The 23330-nt window shown below is 56.5% G+C and overlaps 1 non-coding gene across 1 annotated transcript; it reads left to right on the top strand.

The window, feature by feature from the left end:
* Positions 1 to 18480: 18480 nt before the first annotated feature.
* LOC111748987 (U6atac minor spliceosomal RNA) lies at positions 18481 to 18606 on the top strand. Its single transcript, XR_002784411.1, has one exon. It is a non-coding gene; the product is annotated as a U6atac minor spliceosomal RNA (small nuclear RNA).
* Positions 18607 to 23330: the final 4724 nt, after the last annotated feature.

Here is a 23330-nt window from a genome sequence, read left to right as displayed (position 1 = left end):
TGTATCCTACTGCTCCCTGCTCCCTCAGGGGCTCTCTGTTGTGTTGCCTGTCAGGGTAGTCCTTGGTTGTAGCCAGGCACCATCTAGCTCTTCTGGTCTCAGGATGATGTCGTCTCTGGTTTATGTGGCCTTTTCTGTCTCTTGGGCTCATAATTACCTGGTGTCTTTGGTGTTCTTCATTCTCCTTTGCTCCAGGTGGGTTGAGATCAATTGATGTATCTTAGATGGCCACTTGCTAGCGTTTAAGAACCCAGACGCCACTCTCCAAAGTGGGATGCAGAGTGTTTTCTTAATAGATTTTATTATGCCAATTGACTTAGATGTCTCCTGAAATCATGGTCCCCTAACCCCTGCCCCTGCTACGTTGGCCTTCGAAGTGTTCAGTTTATTCAGGAAACTTCTTTGCTTTTGGTTTAGTTCAGTTGTTCTGACCTTTCCTGTATTGAAACTCATATTTTTTGACTCAGAGCCTGAGCTCGACTCTGAGGGCATTGGGAAGCAATGTAGGGCTTGAGGCAGGGAAGGGCCGTGATCAGGACCCCTGGCCCAGGTGATGACAGCTCCTGTAAACCCACCATATCCCCCAACCCTCCATCCCTCCCCTCCCCCAGTGGGCTTTGCCTTAGGTTGGGAGGCTCTCGCTGTTTAGACATCCAGGTGGCTTTGGGCCAACTGTGAGCCCCACCCCAAACTACTCCAAGGACTGGGCAAGACAGTCAAAACCCTCCTGTGCTCTCTGAGAGCTGCAGTTCTGCCGAGACCTGAGCTGTTTCTGCTAGATTCCAGCAGCGAGGAGGAACAACAGTGATGAAGATAACAACAACCCCAAACACCAGCCGCCTGCCAGGACTGTGGGCCTGCACCCGGACCCCCACAGCTGGGCAGTGGGGCAGGTAGAGGGTGGCCAACCCCACCGGAGCTGGGGTCTGCCCCACCCTTCCAGCACTTGGTCTTGAACCCGATTCTGCCTCCCCAGCGCCCTCCTTCACTCAACAATGGTGACCAGGACACCCCGTGCGGGCACTGTGCTGGGCCCCTCACCTGTGAAAGGGTGACCCCACACCCACCCCACCAGGTTTGTCACAAGAACTAAATGGGGTGCCTGACTTGGTGAGCCCACTGCCTTGACCATTAGCGCCTGGGGCTGTGGGGTTACTCTGGCCACCTAGCACAGCTATGGCAGTGGTCCATGGGGGACGTGCTGCAGGCAAACAAGCGTCGTGTGGACACTCAGCCTTGGAGACAATGGTCAGGGACCATCCCTTATCCTTACTGACATTGAAATGGTGTGCCCTGGGGTGGGCGAGTCCCTAAGATAGAAGTCACCTGCCTCTTCTATTCTTTGTGGCTGATTCAGAATGTGGAACTCATGTCCGCTTCCCTGGACAGCTAGCCGGCCCCCATGGAGGGGACAGAGGAGCTGGAGGCGCAGGATGGGGGGGGCGTGAAGAATGGGAGTTTGGGGACCTGCCTGGGAGGGCCCCCACGCAGGGACACTCAGGGCCAGGTCACAGCAAAGGGGAGCAGGCAGGAGGGCTGAGACGGGGCGAAGCTGCTTAAACTTGCTCTCAGAGGCCATGGTCTGGCACACGGGCTTCAGCTTGGGACCACCCCGTGCTGGCCTCTGAAACTCCAGCCCTGAGCTGGCTCCCTCCAGCCTTGCTTTGCTGGTGTGAAGGGAGTTCTGCAGGGAGGAGAGGGCATTCAACTCACAGGGCGGAGTTCCAGGAGCAGCAGGGCAGGGGGCACCCCCCAGCCTGTCAGCTGCCACCCTTCCCAGGCTGCCAGAGAAGATAAAGTACCTGCTAGTCCTCCTCTGGGTTGGGGGGGGCTCCTCCTCTCCCCTCCTCTCAGCCCTCTCCCTCCACTTGTCTGTCTCTCCCTCCCTCTCTCTGTCTCTTTCTTTCTGTGACTCTCTCTGTGACTCTGTTTCTCTCTCTCTCTGTTTCTCTCCCTCCCTTTCTCCCCTTGTCTCTCTCTCTCTCTTTCTCTCTCCCTCTCCCTATCTCCCTCCCCTTGTCTCTCTCTGTTTCTCTCTCCCTCTCTTTCTCTCTCTCCCTCTCTCTCTCACTCCCTCTCCCTCCCTCTCCCCTTGTCTCTCTCCCTCTCCCTATCTCTCTCCCCTTGTCTCTCTCTCTCTGTTTCTCTCTCCCTCTCCCTATCTCTCTCCCCTTGTCTCTCTCTCTGTTTCTCTCTCCCTCTCTCTCTCTCCCTCTCCCTATCTCTCTCCCCTTGTCTCTCTCTCTCTGTTTCTCTCTCCCTCTCCCTATCTCTCTCCCCTTGTCTCTCTCTCTGTTTCTCTCTCCCTCTCCCTATCTCTCTCCCCTTGTCTCTCTCTCTCTGTTTCTCTCTCCCTCTCCCTATCTCTCTCCCCTTGTCTCTCTCTCTCTGTTTCTCTCTCCCTCTCCCTATCTCTCTCCCCTTGTCTCTCTCTCTCTGTTTCTCTCTCCCTCTCCCTATCTCTCTCCCCTTGTCTCTCTCCCTCTGTTTCTCTCTCCCTCTCCCTATCTCTCTCCCCTTGTCTCTCTCCCTCTGTTTCTCTCTCCCTCTCTCTCTCTCTCTCCCCCTCTCCCTATCTCTCTCCCCTTGTCTCTCTCTCTCTGTTTCTCTCTCCCTCTCCCTATCTCTCTCCTCTTGTCTCTCTCCCTCTGTTTCTCTCTCCCTCTCCCTATCTCTCTCCCCTTGTCTCTCTCTCTCTCTGTCTCCCTCTCCCCCACTCTCCCTGTCTCCCCCTCTCGCCCTCTCTCCCCCCTCCCCTAATAGCACTAGCAGAGAGGGGAGCAGAGAGGGCTGCACACAGTAACAAATCTTCCGTATTATTTCCTCTCCTTTATTTACACCGGGTGCACAGTAGCAATTCAATCTGAAAAAGTGCCGTGTTTTCAGAGGCGTGCAGCCCGAGAAATTGATGTTTGTGTTAATCAATCTTGTAGGCGCCTGCGGGACTTGGAGAGGTGTGACTCCAGAGACTTCTTGTATTGATTAATTGAGCTCGGAGCAAGGAGGGATGGGGGGATCAAACATTCCAGGTGGCTGAATGCTCGGTTCGTCCTGTTTCTGCCCAGCCTGGGGAAAGTGTGGAGGGCCCTGAATTCTGGGCCCCCATACCATTCTTCTCTCTCAGGATGGAGCACTGGCTGGGGGTCAGGACACCTGGCTCCAGGGCCAGCTCTGCCCTGACTCCTGGTAGGACTTTGGGGATACCCTGTTCTGTCTGGGGTAGCTGGACCAGGCATGGTCCCTGCCTCATGCCCTACCGACTGCCTGACTGGGGGCACCTAATGCCCCTTCATCGTGGGAGGACCCTGTGAGGCCCTTGACTTGAGCAGCGCCATGCGTGGGGACGAAGGCCCCTCACCAGGCTGCCCCTGGCCTCCCTGGACCTCCTCCCTGCGCCCACCACCGTGGAAAGTTTCTGGTGCCACCCAGGCTGCCTGCCCGCTGGCCAAGCAGGGCAAAAGGTGGCAGCTCACCAGTGTCAGAGCCTGCGAGTTATTTTAGGGTCTGCATGGCTCTGGGGGGCAGCATGGCTCTGGGGGGAAGATGTGACTTGGGGGAGGCAGGATGGCTCTGGGGGGGATGACAGGACTCTGGGGGGTCAGCATGACTCCGGAAGGACAGCCTGACTCTGGGGGATGAGCCAGGAGCAACTCTTTGCTCCACAGAAGAATGGAAAAGTACCAGGTGTAGAAATACTCTGCTTCTATATGATACTTAAAGGGCTAAGGCAGGAACTGCCTAGTGGTTCCAGGGCTTTGAACCAGTTCTTCCCAGTTCAGTCAAGGCCAAGGAAGCAAAACCAGAACAGACCCAAATTTTTTAAATTCAGGTGAATGGGAGCCACAACTGAACAGGGCAAAGTACAGGTTGAAGCCTTGCTAGAAATTTAATCTCTCTCTTAGGAAACAAGGGCGGCAGAGGTGTTTCACAGCAATCGAATCTCTTGCCCTTCCGATACTGAGCAGAGTTGGGAACAGCGGTGCCCTGCTCAAAGATGGCGGCAGACTACACTGCTTTGGATGTGTGTCCCTGTCCACAGTCAGGCTCCTGAAAGGGCTCACTGTGCCTCTTCCGAGTCTCCCATTCCAAGGCTTTCACTCATAATTTTTCCCATTGCAGTTATCCTTCTGGGCCACCCAAATTGTAAAACTTCAGGTCTGCTCCAGCTTTGCGTTGTCAGCTTCGACTAAACCAGCTCCATCCAGTTTGAAGCCCTGAGTGGTTCTCACTAACCCGGCGGGAGGGCAGGCAGCATTGTCATCAGGCCCATTTCACAGATGGGAAAAATGAGGCTCCAACAGATTTGTCTTGCCCAGCTGGAGTGCACAATCCAAGCTGCCTGGTTCCCTAGATCCTGCACTTGGCACCCAGGAAAGTGTGGGGACACTCAAGGTGACTGGTTCCTGGTGGCATCACCTCATTCCACAGGGGCAAACCTGGACCAGTGAGGTTGGCACAGCTGAGCAAGGAGAAACAGGCCAACCAGTCCAGCTGTGTGGCCTGCGGGGGAGCCTGCCCACAGCAGCAAGCCTGGACGTCCAGGCCCCTGTACTTAGAAGGCTTGACAAACATCAGAATGACAGACTTCTGTATTTCTCCACATTCTACGATGCGGAAGCAGGAGAAAGTGACCCCAGTACCACATGGGCTTCTCATCTGCTTGGAGACATCAGGCAAAGTGTCCCCACCACTGGGCCTTCGCTTCCCCGTCTGTAAAATGGGTCGGAGCAGAGACACCACCTGGGGCATGTTGCTGGGAAGTCTGTGGACCAAGCTGATTCCAGGCACTCTCTGTGGGGCTCTGCCTGGAGCAAGCCTGACCACCACCCAACCTGATGCCAGGTGCTGGGAATCTTTGAGAGAACACTGGCGTGGGTGCTCTAGGGCGCCATCGGCTCTGACACTCTGTGGGGGGGGTTCTCATGCCTGCTGCGTCCTCTCAGGATAGTCTCCAGGGTCGTCCAGAGCTGAGTGCTCGGGGAAGGGCCTGGGCTTAAAGGAAGTCGCTTTTTATGGCTCCTCAAAGGCTTGTTTTAAACTGCTAATCGGGTGACTCCTGCCCCATTTCCGTCCGCGCGTGCACACGCTCACATATCTTTGATTTTTTCCAACAAACAGACACAACGTAATCTCTGTTACTGCAGCAGAATGTCCTGTTTAGGTTGACAAAAGCCAGAAGGGACGACCCGAACCATTCCTCCACGAACGCATTTCCAAGAAGAGTTCAGGGGCACCGTCACGTCTACCCGCTGGAAGCCACCAGGAGCGCAAGGTCGAATCTCAGCGGGCAGCCGCCCGGGCGATGACCACACTCTCCCCAGCACCCCCACCCTGGCTGCTCCCTTGAGACCATTCAGCACGCACACCAGGCATGACCACCACAAAGGAAGGAGTGATCTGACTATATTAAATAAAAATCAGTGTTCAAGTGTAAAAATCAAATACAAAGTAAAAGACAAACTTGGAAAAGCATTGGCAACATACACAGTTGAAAACGTCCATATTATTCAGCTAGAAAGGTGGCTATCTCATTAGGAAATAAAGTGGGTGAAGGTGTACAGGCCATTACAATACAAACGGTCCGTAAACGTTTAAAGATAGCTGTTGTTGTCGTTAGGTGCCGTCGAGTGGATTCCGACTCACAGCGACCCTATGTACAACAGACCGAAACACTGCCCAGTCCTGCACCATCCTCACAATCGTTGTTATGCTGGAGCCCATTTTTGCAGGCGCTGTGTCAATCCATCTCATTGAGGGTCTTCCTCTTTTTCACTGACCCTCTACTTTACCAAGCGTGACGTCCATCTCCAGGCACTGGTCCCTCCTGATAACACGTCCAAAGTTCGTGAGACAAAGTCTCCTCATCCCCCTTCCTAAGGCGCCTTCTGGTTGTATTTCTTCCAAGACAAACTTGTTTGTTCTTCTGGCAGTCCACGGTATATTCAATATTCTTCTCCAACACCGTAATTGAAAGGCATCAATTCTTTTTCAGCCTTCCTTATTCATTGTCCAGCTTTCGCATGCATATGAGGCAATGGAAAATATGTGGCTTGGGTCAGGCACACCTTAGTCCTCAAAGTGACATCTTTGCTTTTTAACGCTTTCAAAAGGTCTTTTGCAGCAGATTCGCCCAATGTAATACATTGGTTGATTTCTGACTTCTGCTTCCATGGGTGGTGGGTCCAAGTAAAATGAAATCCTTGACAACTTCAATAATTTCTCCATTTATCATGATGTTGGAAGCCCTGGTGGCATAGTGGTTAAGTGCTATGGCTGCCAACCGAGAGGTCAGCAGTTCAAATCCACCAGGCGCTCCTTGGAAACTCTATGGGGCAGTTCTACTCTGTCCTGTAGGGTCACTATGAGACTTGACGGCAATGGGTCTTTTTTTTTTTTAATCCTGATGTTGTTTATTGGTCCAGTTGTGAGGACTTTTGTTTTCTTTATGTTGAGGTATAATCCATACTGAAGTCTGTGGTCTTTGATCTTCATCAGTAAGTGCTTCAAATTCTCTCCACAAAATTCAAAAATTAGAAGAACAAAGACATCTGTTTGCCTCTACCAAATGGGCAGTGGTTTTTATGTCAATACCTGAAATTAATGAGATAAAAAGTTTTTTTTAGGGAAAGGCTCTCTCTGTTTCCCTGTGTAGTGTTCCTGAAGGAACATGGAAGACCACCTCCAAGCCTCTTCCTCCGTGAGAAGTCCCAAAAGCCCCAGGAGCACCAGTCCTTGCTCAGAGGAAAATGCCTGCACCCAGGTCTGCCCACCCACCTGGAGCTCAACCTTAGCAGGTCTTGTCCTACTCATCTTCATGAGCTCCTACTGTGCACTGGCCTCATTCTGCCTTTTGCACACTTGGACTTCATCTACTGCTCGCATGCCCCATGAAGTATGTAGGATTACCCTATTTTGCAGGGGAGAAGACGCCCCGGGAGGCAGCTGGTCTCCACTCTGGGCTGTACCTGCCTGAGGACAGGTGGTGCAGGCTCGCAGCCTGAGTGTGGTCAGCAGAGGTCCAGGGACGTGGGTCTGGGCCGGGCGTGGCCTCCCCACACCACATCGCTGAGTCCTGCCTCAGACACTGGCCCAAGGGGAGAAGACTGAGCTGACCAGAACCCCAAGCTTGCAGGGCCAGGCATGGAGGATGCTAGCTCCGAGCTAAGCAGAGGTTACTCCAGGCTAAATAAATAAGAGAACTGGGAGACAAGAGCAGAAAGCATGGAGCATCTGTGAACCCATCCCTGAGGCAGCCCTGCCAGCTCAGGGCAGCGCCTTGGGGCCTGTTGCTGGCCAAGGGGGCTGATGGCCTAAGAGAAGGGCCCGGGGCATGCCTTGGGGCCAAGGTGCCCTGGGGACCCGAGGCCTAGCGCCCCAGCCCTCACCTTTGCTGACATCAGACCTGCAGGGCAGGTGTGGGCTCCCCACACTGGTGGAGGGAGAAGCTGGCCCAGGTCCAGCTGTGTGACCCTGGGGGCTTCCCTGTGCCTGTCTGAAGGGGCATGCCCTTGTTATAAGGTGAGGCCAGTGGGCAGACCTGGAGGGTTGCTACTGGGATTCACACCTGGGACCATCTCATCCTACCTTAAGGCATACAGTGGGCCCGCAGGTGCCTGGGTGACGGGAGGGGGCTCTGTCCTGCTCAATGGGGGCCCTCCTCACCACTCCCAGCCCACAGCACAGGGGCATGCAGCACAGGGGGATCAGCACAGGGGGGGCACAGCACAGGGGGGCTCAGCACAGGGTGACACAGCACAGGGGGGCTCAGCACAGGGGGGCTCAGCAAAGAGGCGCTCAGCACAGGGGGAACAGCACAGGGGGAACAGCACAGAGGGGCTCAGCACAGGGGAGCACAGCACGGGGGGGCACAGCACGGGGGGCTCAGCACAGGGGGCCTCAGCACAGGGGACACAGCATAGGGGGGTTCAGCACAGGGGGAGATGGCACAGGGGGGCACAGTATGCCTGGTTGCACCCCATTCTCTTAGTGTTGCCCCGCTGTAGTCCCCACTTGGAACTTTCTCTCTCCTCCTGCCTGTCCCATCCCGTCTGAGAAACACAGCCCCTCAGGTCTCACCTTTGCCTGGAGGCCTCCCCTGCTTGCATCCATCAGGCAGCCTTTGAAGCAGCTGGGTCGCTGAGTCTCAATTGACTCTAGGGCAACAGGTTTGGTGCTGCCTGTGGGTGGGCCTGAGCCAGGTTCAGGGACTCAGCCGCAAACCGGCCTCAGGATGCACAGCCTGGGGAGAAAGGACGGCAAACACGCAAACAGGGAGAGACAGCCCCCAGTGCGGTCACCCTGTGACAGAAACCAGGGTACAGAGCAGGACCATGGGGCTATCTCTGCAGAAACATCGAGAGGAGAGCAGAGAACAGGTTAGATTCTGGGGTGCCTAAGGGATCGGTGCATGCTGCGGAGGTGCCTGGCCTGAACCCACACACTCGGAGGCTGCCTTTCATTCTCGGCCCAATGGCAGAAGGGTCGATGGTGGGTTTAAAGCATGAAATAAGCCCAGGGTCTTGGGGGTCCACGCACCCCTGGAGTCATGTTGCATGCACTGTGACATTCTTCTCCATCAGAGCCTGAAGAGCCCCATAGACCTGCTCACTTCACAGAAGCACAGGGGTTTCACCGAGGTCACAAAGGTGCTGGTGACAGAGCTGGGCAGAACCCTGGCCTGGCCTCGGGGCGGAGCTGCTTCCCTTGGAGGGACAGAGCCCTTCAGGAGCAAACAAGGAGGAAAGCTGGACTGGGCACAGGAAACAGGAATTACCACCAGATTCACAGCACCGACCGGCCTGGCCTGCTCCACCATGCTCCACCCTGGTCCGTGCTTGCTCATCCCCATTTCTCAGACGTGGAAGCTGAGGTCTGGAGAGTACAGCAGACTGGCTGGTGGCCTCCAAAGAGATGTGTCCCCCAGAACCTATGCACATGGCCAAATTCGGAATGAGGGTCTTTGCAGATGCAATTCAATGAAGGCTCCCAAGATAAGGTCATCCTGGATGACCAGGTGGTCCCTAAGTCCAGTCAGTGTGCATCTAAGAGACAGAAGATGGGAGACAGAGACACAGAGGGGAGACCACGTGAAGATGGAGCAGAGACTGGAGTGATGCAGCCACAAGCCAAGGATCACTGGGGCCACCAGGAGCTGGGAGAGACCAGGAAGGATCCTCCCCTAAAGCCCCCAAAGGGAGCGTGCCCAGCCCACTCTGAATCTCGGGCTCTGGCTGCAGAGCCATAAGAGAGACATTTCTATGTAAGCCCCCAGTGTGTGGTTGTTTGTCACAGCAGCTGCAGGCCAGTCACATGGAAAGGCTCGTCTGCCTGGTGGGGACAACACAGGGATGGACCCGGGCCTGAGCTCCTGACAGTGCTGTCTACCGCCACCACTTCAGACAGGGAGTCCGTGCAGGCTGAGCCGGCCTTTACCCCACTGCAGGCAGCGGGCCCAGAGCACAGAGTCTGCAGGGAGCTGGGACGTGACAAGACCCAGGCTCAGCGTGGCCAGAAATTGCACCAGGCCTCTCAGATGAGGTCTCGGGGTCACCCAAAATGCCGGGTCATCGGGTCGGGGTCGGACGCTGTGGACAGCCGAGAATGAGCTGGGGTGAAGGGTAGTGCCAGGCCTCCTCCTTGTCCACCCACCACTGCCCGACGGGGCCCCTTCTCGGTCATGTCCCACCCTGGGGCCGTGCCCTTGCTGTTCCCAGGAAGTCTGGTTGGAGCCCAGCACATGGCCTGAAAGGTGCGTCCCCCCACCTAGCTTCACCTGGCACCTGCTTCCTCATCCCAAACAGGAATAGCTGGCTGGCCTCGAGGTGCCATGGGGAGCCCCGAGGGCTGCCATGAGGGGCACTGCTGCCCTTGATGCCCACTCCCATCCTCTGGTGCCTAGTGGAGGGGATGGTGGGTGTGCCCCGAGAGTGGGACCTTCTGTGAGGGGACCCCTCTACAACCATGCCCAGAGCAGCAGGGGGAAGGGGTGCAGGGGAGCCCCGGGTTCTACCCTAGTGAAACTGCCATCCCCCTCGGCAAGGCCAGCACTGACCAGGCACCTCCTTTCTGTGGCCAGGATGGCTCCTCGGCCACCAGCCTTCTTTCTAGGTCTCCGGTCCATGCCAGAGGCTTCCTCAGACACCCAGCACATGTCTCCAGAGCCTCATCCCAGGTTTCTAGCTCGAGTGGTTTTCTCCCCCACTTCACAGATGAGGAACAGGGTGCAGATGGGGGAGCAACTTGGCCCAGGGTCTGCAGGCTCATAGGGGTGGTGCCACGGCGGCCCAGCCACAGCCCCCACCTCACAGCATTGTGGCCCCAGCTCCTTCAGCCTCAGGCCTCGCCCGCCGGGGACACACAGGCAGAAGACAGCGGGGAGCACTCATGAGCTAGAGCACTGGTCCTTCCTCCTCCTTCCTTGGCTCGTTGCTGCTCCACGGTGACAGGAAGCTGGGAAGTGCTGGGCTAAACCTGCTCCCTACTAGCTGCGGGTGCCCTCGGAACTTCATTTTTTCCTCTCTCACTGTAGAAAGAAATGCCCAGAGCCCAGGGAACAGAAATTCTGTGCACAGGCACCAGGTTGCAGCCGGCACCTAGTAGGCACTCTATGCAGTGGTGGCTGCATGGATCTGTGATACTAAGAGGGCACACAGGTTGACGCTACCCCCCGACTTCCTCCAGGGCCAGGCTTGCTCTGCCTGGCAGCTGCTCCAGCGTCACCTTTAAGAGGGAGTTTTTTGCCCCACGGAAATGGTTTACAAATGCTTCATCGTCACCAAGGCTGCGTGTGGATGACAGCCACACAGGCCACGGGGACAAGGTGGGAAGCACAGTCATCACGGGGAGCAGGGGCACGGTCATTACAGGGAGCAGGAGCACGGTCATTACAGGGAGCAGGAGCACAGTCATCGCAGGAAGCAGGAGCACAGCCATCACAGGGAGCAGTGGCAAGGTCATTGCAGGGAGCAGGGGCACAATCATCACAGGGAGCAGGGGCACGGTCATCACGGAGAGCAGGGGCACGGTCATCACGGAGAGCAGGGGCACGGTCATTGCAGGGAGCGGGAGCATGGTTATCGCAGGGAGCAGGAGCATGGTCATCGCAGGGAGCAGGAGCACGGTCATTGCCACGGTCATCTCAGGAAGCAGGAGCACGGTCATTGTGGGCTGTTTGTTCAGTACAGGCTATTTTGGTCCTTCATGCCGCTGGGAATGCCTGCATCTTCCTCCAGGAGGAGGTTCTCCAGGCTCCCGTGGAGTGCCCAGGCCTGCGCTGCCGGGTTCAATTCACGCAGCTTTTGGAGAAAAGCCAGAATGTCAGTAAGGGAGAGGGGACTGCACGGGGTGCGTATCCGAGGATGGGAACGCGGTGGAGACTCTCATGGGGACAGGGGGGCTGGGGAGGCCTTGATAAAACTGGAGGAGCGGCAGCCTCGCCCACCAGTGGGCACCAAGCTTCTGTATCCGGCGGGGTTCGGGCTGGGCGAGGGCTGCACCGAGCTCTGGGCCTCACAGCGGCCCCCACGCTGGGTATCAGCGGGGACCGATCAGATCCTTCAGCCTGCATCAGGCTCCTCAGGCCCGACCCCATTCTCCTGAGCCCCGCCAGGCCCTCCTCCCCAGCCAGGCCTCCCCTGGGCTGGCGCTCCCGCTCCCTGCCCTTGCTCAGAATGCAGCCCTGCTGGGAGTGCCAGCCCTTCAAGGCAGCGTTCCATGTGCAGGCTGCGCCCTGCACCACAGGGAGCCTCCTGGCCGCTAGCCTCTCTAACAAGGCAGTCCTTCCCATGGGAACCAGCCCACCAGCCCTGAAGCCTGGGCAGCTGCCTCTGCTCCAGGTGGCCCTCCAGCAAGTTCCTCAAGAACAGGGGCCCTGACCCAGAGCACCCTCGCTCACGGTGCAAACTCAGCTAGTAGCTTGGCCCATGGGTGCCGCGGCTTCTCATCTGCCAGACATGGACAGCAGCAGGGCCCACCTCACAGCTGTTGTGTGGATGAAATGGGTCCTCTGGTTGGCTTATTGCTTTTATAGACCCTTGTTTAATCGTCCGCTTCCCTCCTGACCCAGGACCTAGCCCAAGAGACGTGTGGTACAGGTATTACCAGTCGTGTTAACGCTGGTCCCCTTCCCTGGCTCTCGTCCTTCCGCTCTCCAGAACAGACATATTTTCTGGAAGGTGGGGAGCCAACCCCTCTTCTGTCCCCAGGCCATGTCCACAAACACCCAGGGGCCAACCGATGAGAAGTAAAACAAGATCCCTCTGCTGATTGTCTCAGGGCCTATAGGCAGAGCCAGAGAGCGCGGCAGCTGAGAAGGTTCTGGAACATGTGTCTGAGTCCCACCTGGTCCCACACTCCTGAGGTCCCTTCCCTCCCTGCCTCAGGGCGCCCCAGACGCGCTTGCGGGGATATTTATATCATGGAGGAAGGACAGGCTCGGCGCCTGCTCCACGAAGGGCTTCCGGTTCACCAGGGCCATCGGGCCCAGGGCAGAACTGCGCGTTCCGGGGCTGGTGGGGTCAGACAAGGTCTCCAGCCAAACGCCAACCCTGGGAACACTTCAGCCCCACCTCCCTCCCGAACAGCCGGGGTCAGCAGTCACTTTATTAATAGCAGTCCTCAAGGAATGGCCTTCCCCCCCACAACAGTCATCACCGGCCCTGCTGAAGCAAAGAAAGAGCCTACCGGTTGGACTTGGCGAGCGGCCCCCAGGCACCCTGGGGGGAGAGGCACCAGAGACGCTGAGGGGAAAAGGAAAGTAGGTTACAAAGACTGCCAAGCATCGTTGTACACTTTGACTATGCAACGTCCACACCCTCAGAAATGTCAAAATGTGAAGGGACAAGGAAATACCCTGCTTTAAATCATTTGGGCCCATAAGTACACAGAGAAAAGTCTGGAAAGTTATTCACCATAAAGGCCTTATCTGGGCCCTCCGACCTTCCCTGGGCACCAAACCTCCTGAGAGAGTAGTCTACTGCTGGGAACAGTGAAAGGCCTTGAATCCAGCCAAAAAGAGGGCTGGCTGAGCTGCTGTGCAAACCCTTCGGGCCATTGTTGGGCTGTTTTACATTACATTACAGGAAATAGGATGTTATAACAATGTAAACGGTCCTTGTCCACAGAAATGCAAAAAGTGTGCCCACTGGGAGATTGGGGGGTAAGATGAGGGCACTTTTTCTACCTTTCAGTCTTGCGCCTGTGTGACTTAAAATTCTTCTACGAGTGGGGTCCTGTGCATAACACAAAAACAATCAACCTTTGAAAGAAGCGACAGTACCTGGAGCCTTAGCCTGTGGGCACAAACCAGGAGCCCCACGAATCCGACATCCCCCACATGGCCACAGAGGGCAGTGGAACCAGGCCTGCAGCACCGCCCCAGTCCTCGGGGTCGCTGGGAGTGAGGGACCCGGGTTCCAGACCCCACTGCCGGCCCGCACTCTGGGGGTACCCCTTCAGGGGCCCCGTGAGCATTCTGAGCCTCGGTTTCCCTCCCCGTTGCCAAGCCCTGTGCCAAGCACTTTGCAGTTCTGTTGTCAGTCCCTTCAGGGGGAGAGAACTGAGGCGCAGAGATCTAGAAGGTGAGCTGAAGAAGTTGGCCCTGCCCCAGGGTACAGGTGAGGACTAGAGAAGGTTAGACATCTAGCACCTCACCCGGGCCTGGCACCCAGAGGGGCTCCAGAAAAGGGTGGGAGCGGCTTCTGGTTGGGTTCCCCCTCTGGGCCCCACTGGAGCTCTGAGAGGTGCAGCCCTGCCCCCTGGTGGAGGCTCCTGGAATCGCCCAGCATGGCGGCCCAGGGGAGGTGCTGGCCTCTGTTGTCCACCCCAAGCGAGACAAGTGGCTGGGGTGGACATCCACGCCTAGGGCCCAGCAGCCTGACCATGAAATCCTTTCCCCATTGTGCCCTTTCCCACAGAGAGCAAAGCGCCAGACGGCAGGAACCCACCACCCCTGGGGCCACCCACTGGCCGCTCCAAGGACAGCAAGATGGGGGCCCGGACACAGGCCAGGATCCACCCGATTCCAAAGGCCCTGGGTGTGTGCCACCCTTTAGAGTGCCCTTGAAGCTGACCCTCTGGGCCCCAGCAATCTCCAAAAAGCTCATGACAACCCCAGGGGGGTCCCAAGTCTCTGAGGCCTTGCATTCCAAGGGGAAACGAGTCCTTGGGGTCTACTGCTGTTCCCAGGAACGTCACCAATGGTGCTGCTCCTCTCCCCCTCACATCTGAGAATGCCCCAGGCACCTGGGAAGGCCTTTGGGGTGGCTGGCCTGCAGGCAGAGGTCTGGTAACTGGAGTGGGCCAGGCAGGGGCCAGGCTCCCCTACCCTGCCCCATCCCACCCCACAATACTCTGCCACTGAGACGTGTTCCAAGAGATGTTCTCCCTCGTCAAGACTGAGCTCGAAATTCACCCCAAATCCCTAATTCTGCAGGAGTTGGATTGGAGTTGGGAGGGAGCATTTTCCACCGTGCACCCATCTCTGGCTTTGCCCTTTCCGTGGTACCAAGAGCTTGTGAACAAGCAGGGTGGGCCTTGGCCATCCGCACCACTGGTTTCTGGGGAAGGAAACTGGCCTCCAGCTTCCCTCCAGCAGCCTGGTCCTGACTCACTGACATTTCTCTAGATCTAGAGCAGAGATTTCGTCAGAAGTCTGTAATATCCAGTCCCTCCAAAGCCACTCATGCCTGAGTACTGTAACCAGTGCACGAGCAGGTTTTCCGCTCTGAAGAACCCGGATCACTGCCTCAGGGCACTCATTCACTGCTTGTTTGTTGAGTGCTTCCTGGGTCCCAGACAGGGATGTGGTCTGGGTTCACAGGGCCAACGCCTCAAAACTTTGCGCCTGCAAACCAGGCCACTGCCACCAGGGGGTGCTCCAGTGTGAACGCTGCCTGCTTCTCAGCGGCCCTACATGGATCCCCGGGGAGGAGTAGCTGCCTCCTGAGTCCTTGCAGTCTGGCCCTCCCAACCCTTTGGCCACCTTTCTTCCCAAGCAGCCTTCGCCTGACTTGACAAGACTGGATCCATCCTACCTGTTGCATCATTATTGCTAAATCCGACTTCCACCCAAAGCAAAGACAGGCTGCTAAGGCGGTGGGATCCAAAAGGCTTCCTCAGTGCACAACCCTCAGGCTCATTGCAGGCCCACAGATTCAGACTCTAATGGATGAGCCCAGGAGTTTGCATTTTAACGAACCCCAGATGGTTCTGATTCACCTTAAGGCTTGAGAGACCTGGCCTGGGGTTCCAAGGAGGAACCTGGGCTTCATTCCAAGTCCTTCCTCAGGACAAGGAGCTTGCAGACTCCAGGAAAGAGTGAAGCTCCACATGAACTGGTGATGGGCAGGATGAGACATCATGGGGACCAGGGCCCCGTGGACCCCAGTGGTGCATTGGGAAAAGAGATTTGGGTACAAGCAGGCTGGAGAAAGACCACAGAGTTCGAGGTTGGCCTGGTTTAAATTCTGTTTCTGGCCCAATAGAAGCCATAATCTTGCAAAGACTACCCAACCCCTCTGGCCTCTATACCTTCAGCTATAAAATGGGGGTGCTAATGGCATCTTCCTCGGGTTGGGGCTTTAATGAGAGAATGCTGTGCAGGGCTACCCAGTACTTGGCACACAGCAAGTGCTCAGTAACGACAGCAGCTCGGTCCATCCGCACTCATCGCGGCCTGCTGCACCCCAGCCACAGACATGGGGCAAGGGCAGGAACCCAGGAACTGAATTTCAAGAGGCTGCCATAACCCCGAAAATGAGGCTGAGGTTTGCATATTTGGCCCCACTGCCCTGCCCTTCCCACATGAAACCCTGGTGGTGTAGTGGTTGAGACTAAGGCTGCTAACTAAAAGTTTGGCAGTGTGACTCCACCAGGCGCTCCTTGGAAACTCTATGCGGCAGCTCTACTCTGTCCTATAGTGTCGCTATGAATTGGAATCAACTTGATGGCAATGGGTTTGGTTTTTTTGGCCCTTCCCATGAAGGTGGCCGAGTTCTTGGTCTGGGGTGGAAAACACTAGGGCAGGAGAGTTTAGTGACAGAGCTGGGGAAGTCACCAACCACAATTCTCCCAGCAGCTTGTCCTCAGTAAGGAGTCGACAAGGCCCCATGTCGGCTGCAAAGGCGCTGGCAGGGGACAGCGGGTACAGTGGCTGACAGGGAGATGCTCAGTGCCCTTGGAGCTCGCTCACCTCCAAAGCAGACAGTCCTTAGCTGTCCCAGGTCCGGGGAGGAGGGGACACCCAAGCCTCACGACACACGTGGGGAAATCGTGCAAACAACAGGGCAGGAAAGGCACTTGCCCAAGTTCACTCCTAGCCCTCCCAATCAGGGGTCCTGGCTCTGACTCCCAGGCTACTTACCCCTGCCCCCCTTTCTGGCTTCCTTTCCCCTGCCTTCCTCATGCCCTCTGCTTTATTCTCAACCACAGTCACTCTGGAAGGTGGGCATTTTGTTGGTCCTTCCATCAGTAGTTCATTTTCTATCTGTAACTAATGAGTTTACCCCCAAATTCTCAACAGGGAGCTTGGCAGTGTCCACCCAGCTCGGGTCCAGCCTCAGCCTGCCACCCCTCCTGCCCATTTCCCTTCAGCAGTCCTGGTCCCTGCCCCGGGGTCTCAAGGGTGAGGAAATGAAGATATGCACCCACTTACTTAACCAACCCTCAATCAGATGGACTGACACAGCGGTTGCAACTAGGGGCTCAAACACAGCGACAATGGTGAGGATGGTGCAGGACCTCACAGTCAGTGTTTCCTTCTGTTGTACACGGGGTCACTAATAGTCAGAACTGACTCAATGGCACCTAACAACAACAACACTTGACCAACAAATTAAGTTTTGTTTTTCTAATGAACATGCACAATTAAAAAAACACAGTGCAATAAAAGCACAAAGAAGTACAATAAAATCGTTCACAGGCCATAGCCCACACATATTTTGTGTCCTCCTCCTCTCCACACATGTGCTCGGGTGTGTACGCGTCTGTAAACCTGTGTGCACACACATACGCACACTTCATACATGCTTGCACATCACTGTCACTTTATCCCCTTCCTGCCTGCACGTGCACTGTACGCGTGCACACCTTTCCGTGAATCCACGAAGTGTTGAAAAGCAAAGATGTCACCCTGAGGACTCAGGTGCGCCTGACCAAGCTGCGGTGTTTTCAATGCACGTGAAAGCTGGACGACGACTTAGGAAGGCCGAAGGAGAAGCGATGCCTCGGCAAAGAACACGGAATATACCAGGGACCCCTGGGCCAGGAGGACACACGGCAGCCGCGGAGGCAGCACAGCCAGAGGGCTCCGTGGGAGCAAGGACGGCCAGAGGTCAGCTCCGGCCCCGGGCCTGTCCGGAGGGATCGGGCCCTGCAGAGGGACGTCGTGCCTGGTCAAGTCGAGGGTCGGGGAAGACCCTCAGCGAGACGGACCCCCACGGTGCCTGCACCGAGCGGCTCAGCACGGCCACGACCGTGACCCCGGCGCAGCCCGGGCAGCGCTCGTTCTGCCGTGCGTGGTCGCCGAGTCGGAACCGGCCGGACCGCCCCGCACGACACACGCACGCGCGTTACTGTCGTTTTCACACGAGTGTGTCGTACAATCGGGTGGATGGAGACTGTTCTCCCCGAGACACTGGCTCCAGGCCGAGAGCCGAGCTCCACGGGCGCCCGCGTCTGACGCGTCGCCGGACAAAACCACGCCACCCCCGGCTCGCGGGGACGCGGGGCTGCCCGGGCTCCGGCCCACGGATGAAGGAGGAAGCCAGAGGCTCCCGGAGTCGCCTGACCGCGCGGCCGGCCAGACCGGAAACGTCAAAATTCAAATTCAAACGTTAAGCCGGGAAGACAGGGGCAGGGCGGAAACCCCGCGCCGAAACCGGCAGCGTCGGGGCTCGAACTCGGCTACCGAGCCGGCTTGGCGCACACACGGAGTGGACACGGGGCATGCGTAGAGCGGGCCCTAAGCATGCGCGGACGGCGCCCCCTGGCGTCTGCCTTAGTGCTGCGCGCGGCTCTGCGGCCCCAGCACCCAGAGTTCCAAGCGCGGGCCCGCGTCCGGAAGTTCGGGGAGCCGATCCCCGACTCCCCGTTTTCCGATTCGCCACAAGCCACACCCATTTCCGCAGACACTTAGGCCTCTTCCCGACGGCCGTGAGGTGTGTCGCTGTGGGAAGTGCTCACCCGCTCGGTTTTAGTTCCGGGGGAAATCTGCGTTTCCGAATGACGCTGGCGACTTCCGGCGTGCTCCTAGGCCTCTGATTGGCTGGAATTATGACTCTATTAAAATCACGAAGGGAAAAATAGATTTTTTTGTACTTGTTCAAATTAGTGCAGGTGATTTCATGCGAGTGGCCTTAGGTTCCGACTGGACGCTAGTATTTCCATAAGGGTGTCCGTCTGGGCAGCTGACGCCGAGTCACCGTAACTGTAAGGTGACAGGGGCTTCGGACTATAAGTATGGTGCGGGTGGCTGGTAGCCCCGTGTTGTATGAAAGGAGAGAAGGTTAGCACTCCCCTTGACAAGGATGGAAGAGGCCCTCGGGCCTTACAACACGCATACGGTTAAGGCATTGCCACCTACTTTGTGGCATCTAACCACTGTTTTCTCATTTTTTTTTTCTTACACCCACGGGCCGGGGCTGCACGTCTCTCCCATTGCAGAAGCGTACCCAGGCCTGCGCGCGGTGGGGACCGGAGAGGGAGCGCTGCCCAGAGCGGGGCCGAGGTGGGCTCAGTGGGGCCGGCCCCGTACCCGCGATGCCGTGGCTGTGTGACCCCACGATCAATACACTGGGTATCGGGACATGCGCAGAGCGGAGAGGAATGTCCAAGCGCTAGTCTCAGCTCTCCGCTGTCACCAAGGGGTCTGTGGTCATCCGTCCAGAGCCGCCGCGAGTCCACGCTTTCGTGCCTTCCTGGATGACCTTGCTACTCAAATGGCCCCAAGCATCAGCTGAAGGGCTGCCTGGGGACCCCAAGCGCAAGAAGGCTGTTGATGAGCCTGCGGGAGAAGGCCCACCTACTGGACAGGCTACACTCGGAGCTGAGTTCAGCGTCAGTGTGTCCACCATCCGCTACATCCACGAGAAGCAGGAGGACATCACCACTCGGTCAGCAAGGCTGCCCCCAGCAGTGCCAAGGTGACCGCCGTCGCAGGAGGCCATGGAAAAGCTGGAGAAGGGGCCTCAGTCCGTGGATCCACGAGATCGCCACCGGCAAGAGGAGCGTTGTCACGAAGGATGCCAAGGACATTTCTGGCCGTGTCGTTCAGGGTCAGGACAATGTCAGCCCTTCTCGGCCAGTGTGGGCTGGCCGGCCCACTTCAGAAGGCTCTTGGGGTGGAGAATGTGGGACTTGCAGCGGAGATGGGCTCTGCCACTCAGGAGGCTGCAGGGGAACTTTAAAAAATACCTGCCCCGTGTCATCCAGGAAGAGCGTTATGTGGCGGACCAGGTTGTCAACACTGACAAGACCAGCTTATTTTACAAGGACGTTGGCTGACGAACCTGTGTAAGCGGCCACCAGAGCCCCGGCGTTAAATCACTCCAAGACTGTGCAACGTTGCTGTTGTGTGCCAATGCCAAGGGCGACTTCAAGTGCAAACCCTAATGGTGTACATAACCCCAAATCCATGAGCCCTTAAAGGGAAGAACCTGAGTCGGATGCCAGCAAGTAGGAGGTGGACCAGAGAAGCGTGGATGAGAACTGGGATTGGCTGCACAACCGCTTCCTCCCCGAAGTGGGGCGCTATCTCCAGGACGAAAGCCTTCCCTTCAAGGAGTTACTGCTTCTGGACAATGCCCCAGTTCATTGCCGCAAAGAGCTCAAAAATGCTCACCCCAAAGTAGGGGTTCTGTTCATGCCTCCAAACACACCGTCGCTCATCCAGACCTTGCATCAGGGCATAGCCAGTTTTCAAGGCTCACTGCACAAAGCTTGCCAGGTTCTGGCTGCCAACAAGGAGACCACCATGATGGAGCACTGGAAGTCGGTCACATTCGCAACGTTAGTGGTTATGTCGGCACAGCCTGAGACAGCACCACGGAGGGGTCTGTCAGTAACTGCCGGGGAATGTCTGGTCAGACTGAGAAAATGTGAAGACTTGGAAGACAGGATGGAAGCTGGGCCCGTAGTGGTGGGGGCAGTGGTCAGTGGCTGAGTTCTAGAGATGTTCTCAAGGCTAACCGACATTGACGGGGGGAAGACAGGGCCACAGTGACTGCAGGGTCCCCACACAGGGAGGATGCCCACAGGAGGGGCCAGTATGGGAGGTAGTGAGGTCTGGAGCAGGCTCAGGCCTATTCCGTTGATACCTGTCACATGTGGAGGCTGGGGTGGCAGTGGGCCATCGGAGCCTCGACTCCAGGGGACAGGTCTGAGACTGGTGTAATCATGAGGCTGGCAGGGTCGCTTAGGAAGGAGAGGGTACACACAGGCCCAGCAAGGCCAAGAGCCCGGTGCTCTGAGGGACCAGAGGGACGGCGTGTGCCAGCCTGCTCATCCTCACCTAGCATTCCAGGGAAAGCTCTCTTCTGACCTGCCGACCTCACTCTCCCCCGCCCCACCTTGTGGCCATCCCCCAGAGACCTTACCCGGCCCCTCCTGCCTCCTTCTGTGCCCACCCCCCACCCCCAACGAGGTAGTCTGCTGGCCCAGCTGCCTGGGCCCCGTGTTGTCCTTGAGCTAACTTGTAACGCCGCAAATGGTAAGGCCAGTGACTCTTGATACAGAAGTGGAGTGCAGTCGGTTACCAACCCGTGGGTTTGTGCGGCTTCCACCACTTCTGTATCTGCAGACTCATCTCAGCCCTCCCACTTGCCTCTGAGTATGGTACTCAGACCCCTGGAGCCAGTGGGCACAGCTTACAGGTTCCGGCACTGCACTGAGTAAAATCTCCAGCAGGTGTCCATTCTGTATGTACATGAAGGCCATTTTACCTTCTTTAAAAATGCAGTCTTTTAAGGCTGTTTCTGCCTCATTGCTCTGTCCTTGTCCCCACCCCTCTTGGCGGGCTCAGTGCTTCCTCCTAGGGGACCAGGGGCTGAGTGGACACGCAGTCCCCTCCTCTGGGCAGCAGTGCCTGCTTTGCCTCCTCCCTGACTCACTTTTCTCCTTGGCATCTCGGCAAAATGAGCCCTGCCCGTTACTCAGAGCCCACCCTGTCGTTAAGGCTGCCCTCTGAGAGTCTGCGATCCCAGAGGACGCTGCACCACACACCAGCAGCCTTATCCCAGTGGGCCCCGGGAGTGTTTTCTCCATTGGCTAACACGCAGAACGTTCCCAAATGACAGGCAAGCTCACTATTTACATCACACACATTCTTGTAGACAGGAGTCCCTGAAGGGGTTAAACCAGCAGGAGGGGGCAGAGGGGCCCTCCCTCCTCGCGTGCTTTCCCGGGGCATCTGAGTGACCACCAGCGCTTTAAAATGCGACCACCAGCGCTTTAAAATGCGGGACTCGCTTGGGCGCCTGTCAAGAGGCTTATCAAACAAGCCAACCAAACAATGCCACAGCTTAAAGATGCACACAGCAGCGCGAGCCAGTGTGAGGGGAAGATGGACCCTGAGCCACAGGACAGAGGACAGGTGAAGGGACTAAAATAAAAAAAAAAACAAACCCATTGCCGTTCCAATTGATTCCAACTCATACTGACCCTACAGGACAGAGCAGAACTGCCCCACAGGGTTTCCAAGGAATAGCCGGTGGATTCGAACTGTCAACCTTTTGGTTAGCAAGCCAAACACTTAACTACTGCGCCACCAGGGCTCCAAGGGGACAAAACGCCCCACAATTGGCATCATCTGGAGCAGGGCACGTGTACAGGAAAAATGATCTGACCTCAGCTGGTAAAGGGTGAGGAAGACACAGGGAGAGCTTGGAGGGAAAACAGGCTGGAGACAAGTCAGCCGAATGCACGCGTGGACCGTGTCTGGCTCCTGAGCCCGTGTGTGCGTGTGTATCTGCAGCTATACACACGCGTGCATGTCCGTGTGTATCCACACACAGGTACGTATTTTTAAAGATATTAACGAGACAGCTGGACAAATCTGAACATTGACTGAGCTATCTGATGAACGAATTACTGTTTTAGGTGTGAAAACGGCACAGCAGTTACGCTCTTGGAGAACATTCTTTGAGAGGCCCTAGTGTTCTCTGCTTACTTGGTACACACCTGGGATCTGTGCTAAAGCCATCAGGAGCAGACGAGGCCGGGCCATCAGGACACGAGGCAGCTCTCTACTTTTATGGATGTTTGGAATTTTCTGTAATAAAGAGCTGGCTCTTTTCCATAAATACAAGGTGCTTTTTAGAGCCACACTACGAGATACCCAAACGTTAGCTGCGGTAGGGGTTCAGGTGATGTCCTATTTTCACCTGCTTGTTTAACGTCATCAATCAGCACAAATACAAAACCTTCCTAAGAAAAAGTTATTTTAAAAAACTAAGAACTTTCAGCCAGAACACCTGGGGCTGCTGCAGAACGTGAGCAAAAGGAGACCCATGTCAGCACCCCACCGTGCCCTGCCCCGAAGACACTAACCACACCGTAAGAAAGTTATGGGACAAAGTTACAAGACATGAAAATCTTTATTTTCAAAAAGAATGCATTTTTACATAAATCTACAACAGAGAATTCAAATGTAGAAAAAATAAACTATACCCAGGCCCCAGTGGGGTCCCCACTCCCCGAGGGCGCCAACACCAGGACAAGCAGGACTGAACGAACCTCAACGTCTCGGGGGAAAATTCGGGGGAAAAGCAACTGAGACAGACATGTGGAATCTTAGCGTTTTCTATCAGAACAGGCTGCAAACACAGGGATCCAGGCTCTGAGTTTTAAAGACAAAAACCCATCTTGCCGCGGTTGTTTCTTTGTGAGAACAGAGAACCCATTTGTACATCTACTTTGGCGGGGGGGCGGGGGGGTTGGAAGCCTATTTCCAACCGCCTTCTAGAACTGGTTTTCTTGCCTTGCCCAAGAGCCACCATCAGAGGACCAGGAAGTCAGCTGAGACACTGACCACTGCATCACCAGACAGTCCCCAGCTTGCCATCAGTGACTTGCCATCACTGGTCCTGAAAACCTCTGGCCCTACAGGCTTCACCCAACTGCATGGCACTGTCCACACCCCTACTCCACAGGCCCCAGGCCAGGGGTCCCTGGGACCAGCCTTCACAAGGGCAGAGCCGGCTGGGCCTCAACTCCACACCATGGTCTGCAAACCCAGAGCCCTGAGAGGAGTCCACACAGCCTGAAGCTCTGCTGATAGGCAGTGGAGCCAGCCAGGGGTGCGGCCCTCCTGTTACTGTGTGGCAACCCTACCTGCA

The sequence above is a fragment of the Loxodonta africana genome, chromosome 9 (genome assembly GCF_030014295.1).
Source record: "Loxodonta africana isolate mLoxAfr1 chromosome 9, mLoxAfr1.hap2, whole genome shotgun sequence".
Classification (NCBI taxonomy): Eukaryota; Metazoa; Chordata; class Mammalia; order Proboscidea; family Elephantidae; genus Loxodonta; species Loxodonta africana.
This window is presented reverse-complemented; position numbering and strand designations above follow the sequence as displayed.